Here is a 21,326-nt window from a genome sequence, read left to right on the forward strand (position 1 = left end):
ATCAAACAGAATTGTCTGGGAAGTGGTTCCGTCCAAAATGCAAATATTTACAGATATAAATTCTATCGTGAGTTGCATTACTGATTTTATATGGAAATTTTATATCCACCAAAAACATACCCAAGTGTTCATCGAATAGAATATTACCGAATGTTTTCATGTTTACTTTGTAACACGAAATCGCATCGAGATAATAATCGTAAAATATCGAAGTCATAAAGCACAGCTGACACTGATTATGGTTATGAAAAAATCATCATCAAAATTTATGAAAATTATTATTCAAAAATTGAATAAACACTAATTAAGATAGAAATTATTTTTTAAAGAAGATGTCTCCGTAATCTTTAAATTAGTGTACAACTCGTGAAATAATTATTTTTGTTTGCCTGCCAAAAAAAAATAATTTTCCTTCATAAGAAATTGAATGCTTGTAGACCCTTCTAATTAAGTCGCTATTAGCCGTTCTCTTCCAAGATTCTTGCAATAATTACATTCGACATTCGGAGGGATATCCGTTGTATATTGTTAGGATATAACGATGTTCGAACAGTGGGATGAAAAATGACGCGGGAGAAGATGCGGCGGGGTTAGGAGAGTAAGTTGGGGTAGTCGTCAAAGTTGCTATAGGCCGTAACAAAAGCCGACAGGAGAGAGGAGAAACTTCAACGAGGGTCGTGAGGGCGAAGCTCGCTCGCTTGCTTGCCTGCCTGACTCTTTTTCCTGTCGTCCCATCTCCCACTTGTTGCCTAACTTCGTCTGGTTCTCGTCTTACGTGACGGGCTTTTGAAAATCGAATCGGCCGCAGACGCGAGGAAATTTTCGTGGCATCCCCTTCATCGGGAACGCATAAGCGTCTTTTCGCGTCGTAAGAATGTTAGAATGAAGGAGGATGCTCGAAAAATGAGTTCTCGATATAAATAAAGATCTATAAGTTAATGATTCCCCTGATCGATAATAATATTTTGTCTAACAAGTTATAATTTTCCTCAAAAATCATGAAAGTCAAATAACAAAAATCCAGAAGAAATCTAGAAAGCTTAGCACTTGGCATAATCCGAGAAAAATTATCATACGTTGCACCGTATCAATGTTTGAATGTATTAATATTTTAATGTATTAATATTTTACAAGCATTTAAAAGATAAATGGAGTTTTAAACGCGTAAACAGATAACATAATCCTGTTTTGCGTTTGATTGCAAATTAAGCTGTATCTTAATATAGATATAACTTGTCATTAAATAAATGATATTAATGCAAACTTAGCATCGTAATCCCTTGAAAAATATCGATACGAAATTTGTCAAAAATATCAGTGGTTAAGAAGATATTCGATAATACGTATCGGTGATACGTACGAAGAGTCTGCAAAGATAATAAATATTGTGCAAAATATTTGTATCTGAATTTGTAATTGCGACATTTTAGAGGTATCGATATCTCTTGTTTGGTGTCCGTCTGAAATCTTCAAAAGACGGAAAATAATCCAAATTAATGGAATTACAGAGAGATATTACGTTCGGCAAATCATCGTATGTCGAATAGGCGACACTTAGCAAGTTTCCTTTACTTAATAACAAGTGTGAAATAATGACACGCGCGCGTGACAATTTGTTAATTCCACATCCGGATACATTGATGAATTGCTTGATAATGTTATGCAAACACGTGCAAAATTTCCGCGGAACTATACGACTGACACTGAAAACCGATTGCGAGAAATGAGAGAGACACATAAGCAGATTCGACGAATTACTCACCGTCATGATAAAGCCGGGAAGGAAGAAACATGAACTTCGATCGATGATGAGGAGGAACTTTTTGCCACAGCCGGTTTGATTAAACGGAACGTCCGAGACCTATAAAAAATTAATATTAATAAGCAATTATTAATAGCGAGATAAAAATATCTCACAAGAGAATTCCAGAAAGCTTTCCCGAAAGCTTTCTGGAATTCTCTTGTGAGGTTACTCATTTTTCGTCCTCTCTTAAAATATAAAAACTTAATTAATTAAACTATAAAAAATTAATATTAATAAGTAATTATTAATAACGAGATAAAAATACGGAAAGTTTTTTGGAAAGCTTTCTGCAATTCTCTCGTGAGATTACTCATTTTTCGTTCTCTCTTAAATTATAAAAAATTAATATTAATAAGCAATTATTAATAGCGAGATAAAAATACGGAAAGTTTTTTGGAAAGCTTTCTGGAATTCTCTCGTGAGGTTATTCATCTTTCATCCTCTCTTAAAGTAGAGATTAACAATGTCGCGCGAATTAATTGGTATCATTGTGGGAATAAGATATCGCGACAAACTTCGAATATTAAATCAACAGCTGACAAATGTTTTAAATCATGGGACGTGGCTTCTTCCTCGAAGGAAATTCCGGCCACAATTGACGACGAATCGTCTGACGATCAATATAAGCGAGACACGAATTAAATGTATATTCGGTCGCGAATAGAGACTGGCTATTGGGCCGATCGGCGCGCGTAGGAATTTAATTTGCGCGACGATACCGCCGCTTAATTTCCGCCGTCCAAAATTCCGAGACGCTCAGAAACGCGCAAATAGATTGGCGATAGTCCCTTACCATGGGTGATTCTAAATACTGCTTAGACGACAACGACCACGACATTGATGAGGCCGTGCCAGTTATTTTTGTTATTTGCTCTTTCATCGATTCTCAGAAAGGATTGAACATTATTGCCATTAAAAATTAGAGCTGCTAAAATGAACTGATAAATCAATTCATGAATACGTCAATGATAAAGGAAACGACTTGCGATTAATTTGCAGATATTTCACAGCTTGTTAAGCTCAGAAAAACTTTTTAAACATTGCAAACATAAGTTTCATAGAATAATAATATGAAAAAAAACACTAATAATGTATTATTTTAGTAATAAATTTAAAAATAATATAATAAATTCCAAAAGTAATGGGAGAAAGAGTGAAGAAAGGAAATAATGAATAAATAAGAGATGAAAAAAATACAATATTCGACTATTTTAGTATGTATGACACGTGTCGCGACTTAATCTAATCGACTGATGAACATTTACTTGCAAGCGCATGACAAAATAAAGTAAACGTTTTAACGATATACAACACTTAGTCAAATGCGCGTTGCGCGCGTATGATGTTTCCTTTTTTCCCCTTTTTTCATCTCGATTACACAAATTAGCTGTCTCGAGGCGCGCTGCCGCTGTCGAGAACGATTCGCAGTTAGGCTAATCGACGCGCTCGTAGACTATGTTCTTGTTGGCTCGACAGCCATAATAAGCCCATGATTACCACAGTGATAATATACCACGTGTTTCCCCCGATTACTTACAACGTCGCTCTTTTCATTCTTTTTTCTCGTTCATCTCTCACTCTCCCTTCTCATCCTGTTTTGCTTTGTTTTTATTTGCTTCTCTTTTAAATAGTCAGTTAGCCTTGAGTCACAAAAAAATTAATCAAAATCTTCGAAGAAAAAGAGAGAAAGATAGACATTTAAATTATTTAGTTTTGTGTGGTAAGGAAGTATAATAAAATTTTAATTATAACAGCACATCAGTTTACTATGTTTATTTTTACACAAAATTATTTTTTACATTATTTACTTTTAATTTTTATATCCTTCTTTCTTTTCTTATTTTATATTTTTTATGACCATCAAAATATTAATTTATGCTTATTTTTCTCTATTAATAGGCAATGTATAATTTATATTTTTCCCTTATTATTTGCGCTTAATTGTTCTGAGCGAAATTTCAATTTCCGAAACAATTCAAGTATCTTTACTTTACATCTCTATCGGTTCTCTCAACTTCCTCTACTTCTCCTCTATCACATTCCTTTTTTAGCGATGGCGCCGTGACGTGCCGGTGCAATAAATTGCATATCGTCCTCATTAGGCTCGCTTTCCACCGTTTCTCGTTCGCGATGCTCGCTTTTACCGCACGATTATTACTGGGATTAAGGCAGATTCTCGGACATGATATACCCCGTGAAAATAATGTTCTTGACGTTTCCAGCGCGGAAACGTTATTTCCTAACTTATTGGGGCGCAATGTTGTACAACATTCGATCGTTATCGTGGATCACTATGTACTACGTTTAAGTGACACCAGAAGCCATTCCAAATATTAATTTCGCGCTTGCCTAATTGGAACGGGAACATGGACTCGATTAAACGAATTTGCTGCTTCGCGGATTCGCATTTAAATCCTTTTTACCTAATTTATTTTCGAAAATAGTTTATGACTTACTCATTCAACTTGATTTATCGAGATAAAATCTGATAATTTTTTTATCTCTGATTTAATGCAGATTTATTCGAGCATTTAATAGAAGATTTATTTAAATATTTTTATTGTGCATGCTTTTATAAATGTGTACAATAGAGCATAATTAATATTATAACGAATAAGTATTATTGTAAATAATATATGGAAAGAAAAAAATGCTTTCCAATATTAAAACTAATTTTTTTGATTGTCATGAGCTACACTTGTCTTGTTTATAACTAACTAAGATTTTATTACCAAAGTTTCTCTATATTTATGTATTTTATTAGTTTATTACGCGAATTTCTATTCTATCTTAAATAATAGAAACTTTAACTAAACTTTTGGATTATATATAATCTATAAAATATGATTCATTCTTTCTTTTAATGATTTTCAAACGTTATTTTAGCGCTTGTATGACTTGTGATAGTTTCTACAATAAAATTACATGCAAAAAATATGTTGTCTTATCGGTATTGAATGGACTTTAGAAACTACAGAAAATTTTCACATATTAAATGTTGTTTAATAATTAAATAAATATGTCTTTGTTTTAAATATTTTTTAAAATTTTATATCATATAATTTAAATATTATTAAATATTCATTTTTATCAGCTATAAAAATTGACATAGTTTTGTACTATTATAAAGTAGAATATTATACAATATATGTGTGTATGTGTGCATGTATGAAGGAAATATGACGTAAAATGTTCTTCATTCTCTTTTCTCTCTCTCTTTTTCTTTCTCACTCGTGATTCTCATATATTATTAAGTACTGCGGAAAATAAACGGCTTTGTTAGAAACATCTCGACCTGCGCCTGACTTGTTGCGTAATTATACTCCGCGGTTTTACTTATTTCCCGCTGCTTTGCGCACACGTGGGCGTTTTTGCGCGTATCGGAAAAGCGCTGGAGGGTTTCGCGTTATTCTGCGAATAAAATAATCGAGCTCGCGATTTTATATTTTAAAAAAGATATACACCCTATGCGCGCGTGTGTGTGTGTGTGTGTGAATAATACGTTAAATAATCATACGTTAAATAATCATATGTTAAATAATGGGACACAAATATAATATTTAATTCGCCAAATTTTGACAATTGCGAACTTAAAGCGAAATCTAGGCGGATTCAAAATGTTGCGGAAACGATCTTCGGAGACCAATATCGCACCCGGAATTAAAGGAATCCGGTAGCACCGGATCGCGTCTCAGTTCGATGAAGGTAATATCCCACGAGAGTAGCTGGCCGCCTTCGCTCGATGTGCTTTTCTCTCGAGCACCAGTATGTCCGGTCAACGCGGAATTGGGTTACCTGCCTGCCTGCCTGCCTGCCTGGCTGTCGCGGCTATGCCCGGAGATTGCCATAACTCCGGCTATTACCGTAATCGATTATATAAGTGCGTTTACGCGCCCGCGAGCGAACCGCGCCATTCGCCACGGTGTTTGAAGCGCGTGTGAACGCGCCTTAAGGCGGAGGAGACACTTTCTCTGCTGTGTATAATCTCGGTTTTATATTATCAGCACCGATAGCGCAAACCGAGCATGTATCAAAATTACGTAAACCGTATACACGGGAAAAATTACGGTGTAAAATGTGCAAGTGAGAAGGAATTATGTAGCCATCCATATTTTTCAATCGGCTTTCTTTGACTATTCTTTAATACTGTGAATCAGTGTGTTTCACAAGAGATATTTACGCATAATACTGTGAATAAATGTGTTTCACAAGAGATATTTACGCATTTTTTATCGTGAAAGAACCACAATAAATGATAGCTAAATTATTTTTCGTTTATTTAAAAATAAATAATTAAATCCTTTATATCAACGAAAGATGGTTGCGAATTTAAATGAGGAAACGATGCAAGACCCGCGAAAGCGCGTGCATCAGGTTGTAAAATCAATGTAGGTCTACTATAAATCGCGGATCTCCCCGCGATCTCTTCCGCGATCGGTGGGAGAATATCCCGATTAACACGAGACACGGTAAATCAGCGTACGCCATCATAAATCCTCGTGATATATTTCCACCGGAAATTGTATCGATCCGACTTTTAGACTTTAGTGAATTCTCACAAAACGTGTATGCAAAAATTTCAGAACAATATTACTTTTATTAAAGCTTTCATCCTCATTAATTCGCATAAGATTGCGTGACGATTCTAGTATCTAAAAATAATCTAGGAATAATCAATGGAAATAATCATTTTTTGATAAATCGATGACAATGAAAAGATCTTAATTACATGTAAAATTATAAATTATTATCCTTGCCATTGTTTCCTAAAGAAACAACGTAAAGAAATATCATTAAAGTTTCTACTATGACGTTTATAAATCCTTAAAAGAATAGAATAATATTCAATACAAAATAAAAATATTCTTTTTAATTCCGATATATGTAATTAATTTTTAAATTATACAAACACTATTTTTTACTTACAATTTTAATTTTCATAAAAATGTCGCGAGAGAGCAATTTAACGTAAAAATCTCTCGTATCAGAGGTAAAAATGGCTAACAAAAATGGCACGTCAATTTCGCGGGTCAGTTTTTCAGTCTCTCTCACGCTTCGCGCAGTTCTGATTAATTTCTAAAGCGCACAGAACGATAAATAATAATCCTCGCGTCAAACGACACCTAGGAGCATCGGTTAACGAACGCAGAGAGATGGGAGAGGAGAAGAAACTCGCAGGACTATACACACAGATACCGTGATCTATCGATCCATCGATCTTTACTTGTGGCCTGGCCTTTCGAGAGGAGAGTCGAGCCGCCGACTCTCGCTTCGCCCTCTTTCGCTCCGATGATAACCGCCCGCGGGATAAATGCTAGCTGCGTGTTAAAGTTCATCCTGTCGTTATTAATCCTCGATCATCCGCAAGGATCACTCGCAAAGGGACTCTTTTTATATCGTCGCTCGTAGAAACGACGCGATTCTACGTGGCAGCGGGGACGAGCGCTGCCTTTTTATATCACGCTCGTGGAAAAAAGCGCGGACATCCACGCGGACTAGTGACGTTTAATAATAATCAACGCACGGATATTATCTCCGATATTTTTTACGCTCCTCTTTTTCTCTTGCATCTTGTCGCGAATCCGCACCGAGTCGCAGAAAGTGATTTCTGCCGCATACGAGCAGTGAACCGACGAGAAAGAGGAAACTGTTATCCGGTCTCTCAATCCGGAAATCCGGACGTATATATATATATCTTTCTCGGTGAGAAAAATTATTAAATTTATTTTCATTTGCTTTATCGTTATTAATTCCACATACATATGCAATGTTCTGAGAGAATTTCTTCAAATGTTAGTTTCAGGTTTAGTTAAATTTAAGCAAATCGTATAACTGAAAAATAATATAACAATTATACAATATTAATAAGTGAAAAGTGAATTATTAAGTAAGACTTGAGTAATCTAACCGACGTTCGTGCAACCGACGCTCCAATTCACTCGAAATCTAAAATCTTCGCTTCTATTATATAATTATCGTTACGACACACAACGACGCGACTTTCATTAAATGATTATTCCAGCAAACATTGCCGCGGTCTTCCTTTCGGCTGGAAAACGGGATTGGCCAGATTAGGGTTAAATACACGAGGCGCCGCGTCCCCGTTTCGTTCCCTCTCGCCCGATTTACTCCAACCCTCCCTCACCCTTCTGCCACCCGCCGCCTCCTCTTCCCCCTTTCTCTGGTCCGTTCTTTCTGCGGTCTCCCGCGATTTCTAATTGGGCAACGCAATTTCCTTCCTTCGCCTAGCGCGAGAAATTCCCCGGATTACGCCAGCGTTGCCGCCGCCAGATTACTAAACCGCTGACAGCGTTCGATGCTCCGGCAGTCGCAGCAATAAACAGCAGCAACGCCGTGCAGCAATCGCGTAACATCGCGAAGAACGGAGATATTCCAATTCTTATGCTCCTCTTGTCTGTTTCGTATCCCTTGTCAAGAGGAACAACGGGGCATTACAAAGTTGTAGCTATTTGCACAGCAGCCACATTTTAGTGATTTCATTTGTAATTCCGACGAGTAAACAATTAAATATGTATCAATGTCTGAGTTTTTGTAATGTGAATAATCAAAGACTATAAATAATAATGACTATAAATTAATAAATGTAATTTTGATGGAATTAGATCAGAGTTGGTTGTGCTGTTGATTATACATTAATGAAATATAACTATCGAATATATTGAATCTCGACCGATATAATTCTACCGGAAATTAACTTCTCTTGTTCGGACCGATCATGAAACTGATTATGTTTTTATTAAGGGTTTTTGATGTATTGATACTTTTCTAAAGAGCGATTATAAACATAAAGTCTCCAAGTTATGAAAATAGTAAATGGTTTGATATTTTTAAAATATAATTAAGATTATAATTCTTAATATATAGTATATAAACACACATATATACAGACATATGTATAAATACTATGTGAAAATGTTTCGTATTTTTGCTTACTATGCTCTCGCATAACATATGCAGATTTTGACACACAAAAGAAGGTCAGATTACTTTTTGTTTTTCTCTCCTTCATCCCTTTCTTCTCGAATTTTTCTAAAATTTTTATATTGTATCCAATTTTGCTATATATTTTTCTTGTATATTTATTGTTAGCAAAAGCGTGACATTAATCATTGTAGTACATTTCGAAAAGAAGTAAGATTAGAAACCAAACATTTTTCTGTTTCTTCAATCTAAGAATAAGAATAGACTTAAGGCCAGGTCCTAAATTTTTATGGGGACTTATGGGGACCCTTATGACTAGTCAAAAGGTTTAATGTTAAATGGTTCTTTCTTCCCTGCGGTGACTATACCAAAGGAAGGAAATATGGTATAAGATCAGTTTTTGCCTGAAAATTTGAAACATCAGATCTTTTTAAATGCTAAATATAATAGAAGAACTAAAAAAAAATAAAAGAATGACACGTCAAGAGATATATCTTGTAGTATATATTGTATAATTTAAAATAATAATTAAGCTAAGATTGTTTAACATAAAATACATAAAATATATTTTGTAAATTTTCATATTTTGTAAATTTTATATGGGTAAATTCAAGAGTTTACGCTTGAGGTATTAGCATAAAGAATTAAAAATTGTAAATTGTTGCATTAAAAATTGTTTTCCAATTTTGTCATATTTATATAGATACATCTTTTGCGAATATTTTATTATATTTTAATCTAAGGAGAAATATAAAAAATCGCAGAAATTACAGCTTTCAATATTAACGTACAAACATTAACGTACGAAAAATCGATACTTTAAATATACTTTTAAAATCAAACAAAACTAGAAAACTATGGTACTTGACTATCTAATCTTTCGCATGCTTATTTTTAATATTTCTATCTTTCAGTCAATCAATATAATATAAAGGCAATCAAATAGAAAACAAATATTTGTAAACGTTTTAAATAAGAGAGAATTTAAATATTTTATATATAAATATATATATATATATATATATATATATATATATATATATAATTTTACATAAAAGGCTTCATATAAAAGACAAGTATATTCTTAAAAAAAAGAATTCCAAAAAACTTTTTATTTAAAAACGCTTCAAAGAGTAGACTTTCCTAGCGGCAAACATGTCTATATCTGCATTCTTCCTTTAGCCTTTTGAAAAGGCAGATTTAAATCATGTCACATAATGTATCGATCCTTAAGAAACGGATTCTTTTTTCAGAAAATTTCATAAATTATATAAACCAAATCAAGAATTCATCGAATTTTAACGAAGAATAATTACCAGTCAGTCGAAAATAATTGCAATTAATCAATAATATGGCTCAATAAAAAAAAGAACAGAAAGATAATTATTTTTTATAGATTTTTATTCCCGACTGCTGTCTACGGTTGTTAAGTCACAATGCTTTATTATATTATAATTTTAAGAAATTTGAAATTAAAGTTTTAAAAAAGGATTATTTTAACATAATTTGTCACAACTATAAAATGATTAAATATAATAAATGCTGAAATTTTTTATCTTTTGCCATCTTGGATATACATATATGTAAATAATTAAAATTATTGTATTCAGTAGATGCGCATGATTTTTAATAATTTAACATAGCCTTTTAACAATGTCCAATGAGTTTAATCATGGAAATCTTATTAACTTTAAACTTTATCACAGAGAAATTTTATATAGATTGTAAAAATTTAATAATATATTTATATAATTTTTAAGAAAATAAAACATTTCTAAATATCATAACAATAACATGATAAATTATATTAAAATATAGTCCTTTTTTTGACAATTTTAACTCTAAACTTGTGATTTGTTTCTTTGTAGATTCATATTTAGAAAAAAGCTATAGATTATTTTCATTCTTGCATTTATACAAACACAATTATTTTATGTTTGAACTGTATAATCACAGCAGAGTAAAATCACGCGCGCGTTTTTTTCTTTCGGGTACTTTGCATACATGTAAACTGTCAAAAGTTTGACGTAAATCGTAAATAAATTAGGATAAATTTCTTTATATCTATATCATATATAATTTCTCAAAATAAAACATTAATGAAATAATCTTTTATTTTATTCTTTTTTTATTAAAAAAATAAAATTTTAATATATATTATTTTTAAAAAGAATAAAACGAAGAATTATTTTGTTCATTAATGTTTTATTTCCAAAATTTTCATAAAATCTATATTGCAATACGTTTAAAATATTTTTCCTCTAAGTGATCTTATTTTCTCTAAGATATCTTGTTAATAAGCAAGTTTTAAAATAAATCTCTTTCAATACAAAATGTTTTCGGAAATTAAATACATAATATTCGAGAAATATTGCAATTGAAAGTTTAATTATTGTTAGATATTTTTATTCTTCTCGCCTATCGCGTTAAAAAGTAAAATTTTAAAAATTTAGCGCGCATTTTTTGGAAACTACTAAAGTTTCAAAGTTTGATGAGAGAGAAAGAGAGCGAAAATCTCTCATACTTTTATTTTTATTATTTACTTTACTTTTTTTTACTTTACTTTACTTTACTGCGCTTTTACTTTAAAATTAAGTGCCTAGTCTTCGAGGAAGTCTTGTAAATAAATGCGCGAGAGAAACACAGTTTGCGCATAGATGCACATATATATTCCTACACACAAGTTCTTTCCCATTCTCTCGCCTTTGAGGTTCCTGTTTCGTCAATCCCTTCCGCAGGAACCAGGGACTCGATTGTGGGCGGCCATCAAGGGAGCGGGAAGGAAGCAGAGATCCCAAAGAGAAGGGAAGAGAGAAGTAGATCGGGCTTTGGTGGAAGGAGACCCTTGAAGAAGAGCACTGTGCAGGTAGCTCTCAGAGGACGCCTACAAACCTGTTTTACCTGTCTTGGACCTCGGCTTATATGAGTACCGGTCGATTGTATGGCCTGTGATGCCGATGATCATGGTGTTTGGCGCGCTTTTTTTCAAGGAATGCTTGGGCGCATCGCGCGCCGAACCGGCTGTTTTTAACCACAATGACGATCTTTCTTCATTCGCCGCGCCTTAGTAAGTATAAGTAGGGATGGATTCGCGCGTACACGAGAACGTAGGAATTTTAGACATGTCTGAAACAGCCGCGTATATTCTTGTTTTTTCTCGAAGAAGAAATATATAAATTTTGAATATAATTTGAATATAATTTGCATCATTAAAACGCAAATAAAAATCAAAAACTACATGTTGTACAACGTAATAAAATTAAATAAATCGATTAAAAATACAATAAAATTCAACTTCTATTTTTTTCGAAACACTTATCGATATTTTACTGAACTTTGGAAAATGTTTTTAAGTGATTCAATTATTCATAATAACTCGTGTGTAAGCAATGACCTGTGATTAATTTAGGAAGTTACCTTTGATTGCGAATATTAAACATTAAAATTCATATGTAAATACATGTTGATTCATCAACTTTGCATATATTAATAAAAAAGAAGAATGATATTTTGATCGGTTTCGTTTTTTCTTGGTAATAATTCAGGATGTTTATTCGAGTCTGATAATTTCAGTTTGACTAAATTGCATTGCGCGATTTATATATATATATAAAAAAAAAAGACAAAACAGATTCGATAACACTCGTTCGAGCCGAAAATTAGACTTGTTATCGTGGCAAGGTCAAGGTTTAATACTGATTAACTATCTGGTAATACGGTTATATATATAGAATATGAAATGAACAATCATTTTATTTCCGTTTCTCAAATAAGATTTCCTAGAAATTGAATTCAATAAATATTCCTTATTCGTGATTAAACTCGGAAGTTGTATCATCACCAATGATTTTAATTAAGGAAAATAAAAATTCATCCCCCCCCCCCCCGAACCGATTAAAGAATCTTATCCGGATATAAATCGATGATTTTATCTAATATCGTAATATAAAATATGATAAAGGGAGGATAGAAATCGCTCGCAGACCAGACCACGTGCATTGCGCGTGGCGATATATTGACACAACTTTTCGCGTTTTGCCGCGATTAAGATAAGCCAGGGAACAGCGACGGTAGCGGAACCATTGATGGGAGGCGGAAGGGAGGGACGAGAACGAGAGAAGGACTTGTTTGCTTGAGATTATAGTGAATTAATGAGTTCGACCAGGTCAACAACAACACGGTTGAAATTTATCGAAGCAAGACCATGTATCTTTTCGTTTTTTTGACAGTTCTTTGCTAATAATACGGAACTTCATGTCGTTAAAGATGAAAAAAAAAAACTTTTAGCAGATAATTTGGAAAAAATTATTTAATTATTTAATATGCAAAGTCTTGTACTAATTATGTTTTGCTATTGGACAGCATAAAAGTATTGTAAATGTTTTAATATCAATTTCATAGTATTCTTACAATTAGTTTTAATAGTAATAGTAGATAATAATATTAGAGATTATTATTATTCCGTATCATACAGCAAATAATAAATATTCCAATTAATTAAAAATTTTTATATCTCGCTTATGATATCTTTTATTCAATTCTCTCTTTTATATTTCTCTACAAGTGTTGTCTTATAAGCGTTTTCTCTCATAATTTAATATCCCTTTTTTCGCAAAGTTTGAATTTACGCATTTCATTATGTTTCGCAAAGGAAACGTAAAATAACCGGTTGTCAATCATCGCGCTATTATACATACTGTGTAAATAATAAAACGTATAGAAGAGGGAACATATTCACAAAAAGCGCGATTATCGAACAAAAAAGCTGAAATAAAAACAATTTAAAATTATTCCAAATAGTAGCGTATAATTTTACAGCATCTCATCGAGACATTTGTTCTCATCTTTATTTTCTGAAATAATTTTAACAAGCAGCAACATTAAAATTTCGCGACGTCCGATATTTGCATTCGAGTTTTTATTGTTGATACAACGTTATTGATACGGCGATCGCTTTTTATATCGCAAAAGCCCGATGATCTGCATTTTGGCCATGGATTATTATCTGTTTACATAAGATGGAATGTAGATATTGATCATATTAATAATTCAATTTGGAAATTCAATTATCGCAGAGGCCGCCTATTTTAAAGACACAGCTTTTTTTATAAAAAGTCATAAATTTTATTTTCATTAGCGACGAAAATTTGTTTATTCAATCTATCTTATAATATGTATTACATTTTAGAGAAAGACAGACAACTAATATATTAATTTATTATTGCTTACGCGATTAATCTATAATCACTATTCAATTATTTCCCGTCCGATTAAGTATCTTATTTCACGATTAATTAGCCGAGTATAATTTTTGCTATAGCGTTAATCTAACTTCACGCAAGAAATTTAAAGAATGATATGTGCATCGGTTCTATCCATTATATGATGTTGTAAGAATCATGTGGCTTATTTTTGCGTAATTAAATCGCATAATAAAATATAATAGAAAATACTGATAATAAGAAGAAAAATTAAAATAAAAATATAAATATTAGTAAACACAGATAAGAAATGTATTTTTAAAAGATCGTTTAGATCCGCAGATGTATTTGTATCTTATAATGTTGAATTTTTTAATTAAAAATCCGGCAAAGATGTAATAATTCATATGCAATTATATATATGAATATATAGAAAAAAATTAGGTTCTTATAATGAACGAAAATATTAATAGCATGCGCTATTTATCATAGATCGATAAAAAATAATATGAAGATTAATTGCCGTTGTATATTTTTTTTTAGAAAAAGGAAAAATTTGAGAAACGATTAGATTTTATGTAATATATTTTACATATATATAATTTGTATATAAGCAATCTTTTCTCGAGCAAGTTTATAAACTATGCCTCGTAATCTATTCGCAAAATTTATTTTTTCTAAAAAATACAATGCGGAAGCAGTTAACCTTCTTACTTTTTCCGTGATCTATGAACCATAGATGGCGCTCGTGATATTTGCCCTCTTATAATCAAAAATATATCTTCATAAATAATTACGTACATTTTTACATGATTACGTAATTCTTTGCCCGGGAAAAAGATTCAGCATGTATAAATATGTTATTTCGTTACATTTTCTTTTATTTCACCTTTGTACGTGAACATTTATGCGCAAGAATATTGCATAAAATTCCAGGAATATTTACCTAACAAATGCATGTCGATCGAAAGTCCAGGGTCCGTTAGGCTACTGTCTCGGCTGCTTCCATCAAGCTGTTGCACGTTGCGCGCATGTGGAAACGATCGGCCGGGGTTAACTCGACGACAATCACGATCGCGATTACGAGGAAGCTACGAGGAAGTCGGCAGGAATATCTTTTTTCTCTCTCTCACCACTTTTGCGCGCCGCGACTCCGCGGTGATCTTCCCCACTCAATCGCCATGACAACGGTTCGATTATTTCCGCTGGCGCCGTCGCTAACGCCGGCACGCGATTGGCCGAGCGCCGTTACCAATGACTGCTCGCCCCGAAGTGCGCGCCGTCTCGCTCGCGCTCCGTCACTGCGCAGGGGCGCTGGGAGGGGGGAATGCGCGAGTCTGGCGGCAACCTTCCACTCTGTGTTTCCTATAGCTGCGGGCTCAGTCGCTCGCTGACCTCGGAACGCGCGACGGTGTCTGGGATGTGTAGTTGACAGCCGCCTCGCAGTCGTACCGCAATTGCCGCGCGTTGCCGCACCAACGAGTCGGAAGCGATCGCTTCGTCCGCGCCTCGACCTTCTCCGATCTTCGCGTCACGTCTGTACATCGGCCGACTTCAGTTCGGTGAAGATAGGTGGAAACGAGACAAGTGCCGCCGCGATCAAAGACGAAGTGACACACAAGTGCGCGACGAGTGCTAACGACCGAGGATTCTCTCCCGTTCTCTTCTGTGATACGTAACGAGGAGCGCCGTCGCCTCTATCTCGCGACCGCGAGATAATCCCTCTCACGTGTTCGCGCCGCCGCGGCGAAAAGTTTCGTGCGCGGGGGACGGTGCCTGTCTATCGCCGTCTATCTCTCTCTCTCTCGCGCGCGCGGATGTCGCCCGCCGCGACCTGATTACGCGCCGCATGTCGCCCCGTGCGTGGCACGAGGAACGGCGACGATTCGCCGTCCGATGAACGTCAAAACGTTTTGTGTCGGGTTGAACGACGGCGACGACGGCCAGTGATATTACAGCTGGACTTTGGCAAAGGATTTTATCGACGAGACATCACGACTGACAGTGGGACGAATCGAAGCGGAGACAGCGACCCAAGGTAAATTATACGCATATTTTTTCCGCGTAATCCATGTCTCGAGCCACGTCGCGATGTTGCAGTGCGTGCATGTGTGTGTGTGTGTGTTTGTATGTATATGTGCGTCCGCGCACGATTCTTCCGATCCTTCGGTTGTAAACAAACTGACGTTTATGTCGTTGTGTAGTGTTGTCGTCGTCGCCGCTGCCGCCGTCGCGTTTCGTAGAAACGTCGTTTCTTTTTTCTCTTCCCGGAATTATAAGGAGTCGGCGATTCGCGAACTTTGTATTTATGTATATATGAGCACGATTTACGAAAATTTACAATAAAACTTATCGTTCTTATCGCGTCTTAGGTTAGCGATGGATGGACATAAGTCGAATTTAATACAGTCGATCGGTTTTTTAAATCTGACAGTTGAGTAATTTGTAAAATGGTTCCTCATTTTGTGTGATTTTTATATAATCTTTTTTTTAATTATGTAATTTCTCTTTTCGCGAGACGTGATTTCGCGATGCTTGACTTGTTATTTCGACATTGTTTACATAAGCGCGAAATATCTCACTGAATAGTATTGAATGCGGAATTATTTTTTTATAAACATAAATTATGTCCGGAGCATTAACTCATATTTTTATTCTCATTTCACGAAGAAGAATGGATTTGTTTACCTCTGTTACTTTCAAATGGATGTCAAAATATATATATGTCAAAAAAAAAACATAAAATGAATATGTCAAATAGATATGTCTAATAGACACATTTAATAATAAAAAATAGGACTCGAGGTTCAAAAAATTTACATGAACAGACCTTTTTAATCGTATTGACAATTTACATTTCGAGTGCGTATAATTTGACAAATCATTTTTTTTTCGCATATCGTTATCTATATAATTTCTAATTTAATCGCAAACTTTTCCTCATGTCGACACGATCCATCCTCGTATGTATAATTTATTCTTGTTTTTACCCGCATCCGCGTCAGTCTCGAGAGGTCAGCACTCGATGATGCTGGTCAATTTTCCGTTCTCCCTCGATTCTCCTCGTTGCCGCGAATCTCTCTCGAGAGATTCGGAGCGAAGCGCGCGCGGCTCGTTACGATCCGAAGAGTTAATTCCGGCGCGGAACCCGGAAATCCGCTAAAAGCCCGACCTCGCTTTAATCCGCTCGGCGATGTTAATAACCGGTCGTGCGGAATCCAATTAACACGGACCGCTGACGTCAATCGCCGCCTCTTGGCCGCGACTTTGTTATGCGAAACATCGCTGTAAGCAAATATAAGCGCGTCCGCCGACTGTTGTCTCTTTGGAAACGGAGGGTAAACGCATCGGAGGCTCGATAAGAGCAAAATGAATCGACTATTATTGCGAATTCTCTGTTGCGAATAAAACGAAATCACTCGGGAGATCGTATTTTATTGATTAAATGTTTCTCTCGAAAATCTGCATGACATATATAACAATACTAATAACGTAAGAGATATAAAATAATGAATGAAATAAAATAAATATATGAAATATAAAACAACATAACGAATACAAAATTATAAATATGTAATCTCGATATTACTAAAGCAATTTATTATATCTCGTCGTATAAGGGGTAACTTTAAAATGCTAATTGGAGATTATTGGTGGCATATCTTGATGCAATTTTAAATGCCATTTGTGCGATTATATATAATTAGACGTAGTTGTGTGTAGTATATAATTATGTTTGACATATGGCGAGAGTTGAGGTGCTTAGGCTACTCTTTTAAGATACTTAAACTACTTCTGAAATTGCTTCCTGGTAGGATAGCCTGCGCGACATGATTTATGTAAACTTTAAACGTCTTCTTTATATATTTATACGAATATAAATTAAAAAGCTATTTTCTCGCGAAATGTTTAGATTTTTAGATTTTAGCTTTGGATTTTTACACATACACACATATTTTAAATACAAGCAGATAGTGAAACATTTTTTTATAGACGTTTTTTTATCTTTTTTGCCGAAGATTAAAATATTTCGAATATATGTGAGAGTAGATATCACGCACATGCACATATTACGCAAAAAATGAAGTAAACGCGAATTTCAAATATATCTCGCGGATATTGAAAAATATTCACGGACCCACAATCGCTCGGATTTTGTTTTAAATGGATCTTCGGGCGATGTCTATCGGAATAAAAAAGACCTGCCTAAGGCGCCTCTATCACCCTATTCGCGATATAATCGAAGGGACCCGATCCGCAATCACATAAGGAAATGTTTTACGTAAACCAGCCCGGTAGGAACCGTTCGTATTTCTTAATCGTTATTGAGGAAGTTGCGCGTTATCATTTATATAACGAGCGAGCGAGCGGACGAACTCGCGCGCGTAATACCTGTCCGCTCGCGGCTTTCGCAAGATTTCCACGAGCCTTGTGCGAAACTGGTTCTCTTTTTCCTCCTCAAATTTGCAGCTCGTGCCTCCGTAAAGCTGTTATGAATCAAAGATCGAAATCGCTGTAATTTTGACGAGTTCAGCTTTCCACGCCAACGAGATTGTTGCGTTACGTTATCAAGATGTACATGAGGATTATATGTTTGCGCACGCTATCGAAGCCTGAATTCGCCTAAAAACTGTATTGGATATGATTTCTATCACGAAATACGTGTTAAAATATATTAAAAGAGAGAATTATGATAGATTCTTCAACATGTGCGTTTGTTTACGACAATATTGATTCTTGCTCATAAAAGTAAATTCTTTCTAGTTTTAGATAATTTCTCGTTTTCTGTTGAAAAAAATTATTATTGAAATATTTGTAATGTTATATTAAAATGCAATATTTAAATGGAAATTTAAATTTTCCATTTTTCCTTCCTTTTAATCGATTGGATAGCGAAAATTTACGTCGCGTTTATTCTTTTCACTAATAAATCTTTGAAAAAAATAACGACTGTTAATTTTAATGTCATTAAAAAAATGACGTTACATTTATTACGTACATTATCGCGTGATTACTTCAATCAATCTTACGACGAAAGCAGATAACGAGAGATTTATTTCTAGGAAAAAAATTTCCTAAATAAATTAAATATGAGAGAGAATGAAAAATTGAAATTTTTCCTAAATAAATGAGAGAGAATCCTCTCGGTTTCTCGCCTCGGTAAGCGCGAGTCGGAACTACGCTTTTCTCCTTTGTCCGATCGAGACGCGGATTGATTTCTGATTAATGCGGATCCTTTCTGCGATACTTCCTCATTGCGAAACCGCGGAACGGCAGCCGACAAGACGCGCGCAATTAAATCTTCTCTACGAGAAGAATCTCGCCGTGGAGATGTTTACAAACTCCGTAAGTAGATAGTAAGAAGACAAAGCGTGGAGTCTCGCTCATTGGCGTAATCAGCTGACGTCTGTTCGGGAAAATACGTGACATTTCATTTGTCAAAACATCTGTCAAGAGATCACGCGATCGAAATATAATTATTAATAACATTATTAATCGTGTTAATAAATAAACAGCATAGATATCTGAGATCTGAAGCAAATCTTTTTCTTTTTTAAATTCTTCAAGTAGCACGAAATATATTTTTATTAATTATGTTTATTAGTTTTTTAACGTATGTAAGATCGTGTATTAATTTTTTATCAATCAACTTCACTTCAAGTGTGCCTTGACAATACGCAATGATGTATTAAAGTATACGTTAGGGACGATTCGGGTTAACAATTCAAAGCCAAAGGAACGTATATGAATTTAACATAAATTGTAACGTGGTATATTTGCGTGAGAAATCGCGGAGTCATTTGTTGTCGATTCCACGCGATGATTCCTATCGGGCTGACACGAAGATATCCGCTGGTCACCGGTGGTATCCGGTGATGACGCCATTGCTGCTGGCTGGCAGACGACTGCGATATATGCATAGGTTATTATCTGTATGCACGGGTTACAAAGAGTGTGGCGAACGGGCGGTTGCCTAATCCCCTCTCTCGTCCGGGTGGCCGTCGTCGTATTCTTAACTTTGATACGATGCGTCGTCGTCATCGTCGGATACAAATACACGCGTATTGCATTGCGGCTGCAACCCGAGCTGCCATCTTGGCAGAAGACGAGAGAGAAAGAGCGAAAGAAAGAAAAAAAGAGACACGCTGTGCGGGTGGAAGCTCAAACGACAAAACCGGAAGTTCGTTCGCTTCGCGCACAGAATCACAATTCTCCTTTAAATTTGACGATATCTCTTACAAGAAACACACATTTTCCTATTATCACTCCTATTAAGCTATATTGACATATTTTTGGTTGTATTTATTATATATATAGATCTTTATTTAATTTTTTTCCCCCACAAAACAAGGTATGAAAATTAAATAAAGGATAAAATACAGAATTAGTATCATATTATGGCGAGACAGCTAAGACTGACCGAAATAGATAAGCATTTAGTAGCTATTTTAATCATGTATATATCATTTTATTTATAGCTAATGAGTGAGACATACATGTAGTATTGACAGGATGCTTCATTTTTGTTAATATTCTGGAATACTATAAGTCTGCTTTAAAATATTTAATTACAAGTTTATAATTGAAAAGATGACTTGCATGTAAAAGTTATAGGTATATTTAAAGATATTTCGAATTTAAGTAATAATTACATATTATATATCGCAGAAGAAATAGCTCCTTTAATTTTGATTTGCATAAGGAGGCATATTTGAATAATTACAAATTATAATTAAGAATTTATCTGTATTATTAATAGCGTTAATTTTTCTACTAGAAATTACACGTACGTCAGAATACGAAGCATAGAAACATGTACATTAATCCCATAGTTACATTAGAACCTTTGCCAGTTGTAACATATAGATCGCGATGTGTGACGATGTCACATTGATTGATTTATTATTAAATTAATAAATAGATGGATATGTACTTGGTGATTTGATTCGCACACTCGCTTGAGTTACGTTCGTGCTGTGAATGCATCAAATTCCAAAACAAAATTCAGCAAAATTTCACGATACGCGCTAAAAAAGTTAGTAAGACGATCTGCTGACGGCAAAAATAAAATAAAATTCAACTATTATTAATTATTTTTGGTTCGTAGAGTATCTCATGCTACAAAAAATTAGAATTATGTTATTTGTAAAATATTTAATATGCTTGAATCTCTCTCTTGCTGAAATTTTGTATTTTTAATCTCACTTTTAGAGTAATTATTTTCACGAAAAAAATATATTAATATATAAATATTTATAAGATATATAGAAAGACAGAGAAAGAATATAGGAAGGTAAAGTGCCAAATGGACAATACGCTTTCGAGTCTGACACGAGTGCCGAAAAAACGTGGAATTTCCAAAGGAGAATGCCGAGCAG

General features: G+C 34.5%; 1 protein-coding gene and 1 long non-coding RNA gene across 2 annotated transcripts in view; one reads left to right on the forward strand and one right to left on the reverse strand.

The window, feature by feature from the left end:
• The window catches only part of LOC112639370, a 103,307-nt gene extending 88,173 nt beyond the window's left edge, over positions 1 to 15,134 (reverse strand). Inside the window, exons 1-2 of the long non-coding RNA XR_003123478.1 lie at positions 14,894 to 15,134; positions 1,763 to 1,861 (exon numbers count right to left, since the gene is read on the reverse strand). This is a non-coding gene — a long non-coding RNA (uncharacterized LOC112639370). The remainder of the gene's footprint in view (positions 1 to 1,762; positions 1,862 to 14,893) is intronic.
• Positions 15,135 to 15,324: 190 nt separating this feature from the next.
• The window catches only part of LOC105248356 (ets DNA-binding protein pokkuri), a 36,019-nt gene continuing 30,017 nt past the window's right edge, over positions 15,325 to 21,326 (forward strand). Inside the window, exon 1 of the mRNA XM_011253111.3 lies at positions 15,325 to 15,985. The gene's annotated coding sequence lies outside the window, so the exon portion shown is untranslated. The remainder of the gene's footprint in view (positions 15,986 to 21,326) is intronic.

Source organism: Camponotus floridanus, unplaced genomic scaffold (genome assembly GCF_003227725.1).
Source record: "Camponotus floridanus strain SB8 unplaced genomic scaffold, Cflo_v7.5 scaffold6, whole genome shotgun sequence".
NCBI lineage: Eukaryota > Metazoa > Arthropoda > Insecta > Hymenoptera > Formicidae > Camponotus > Camponotus floridanus.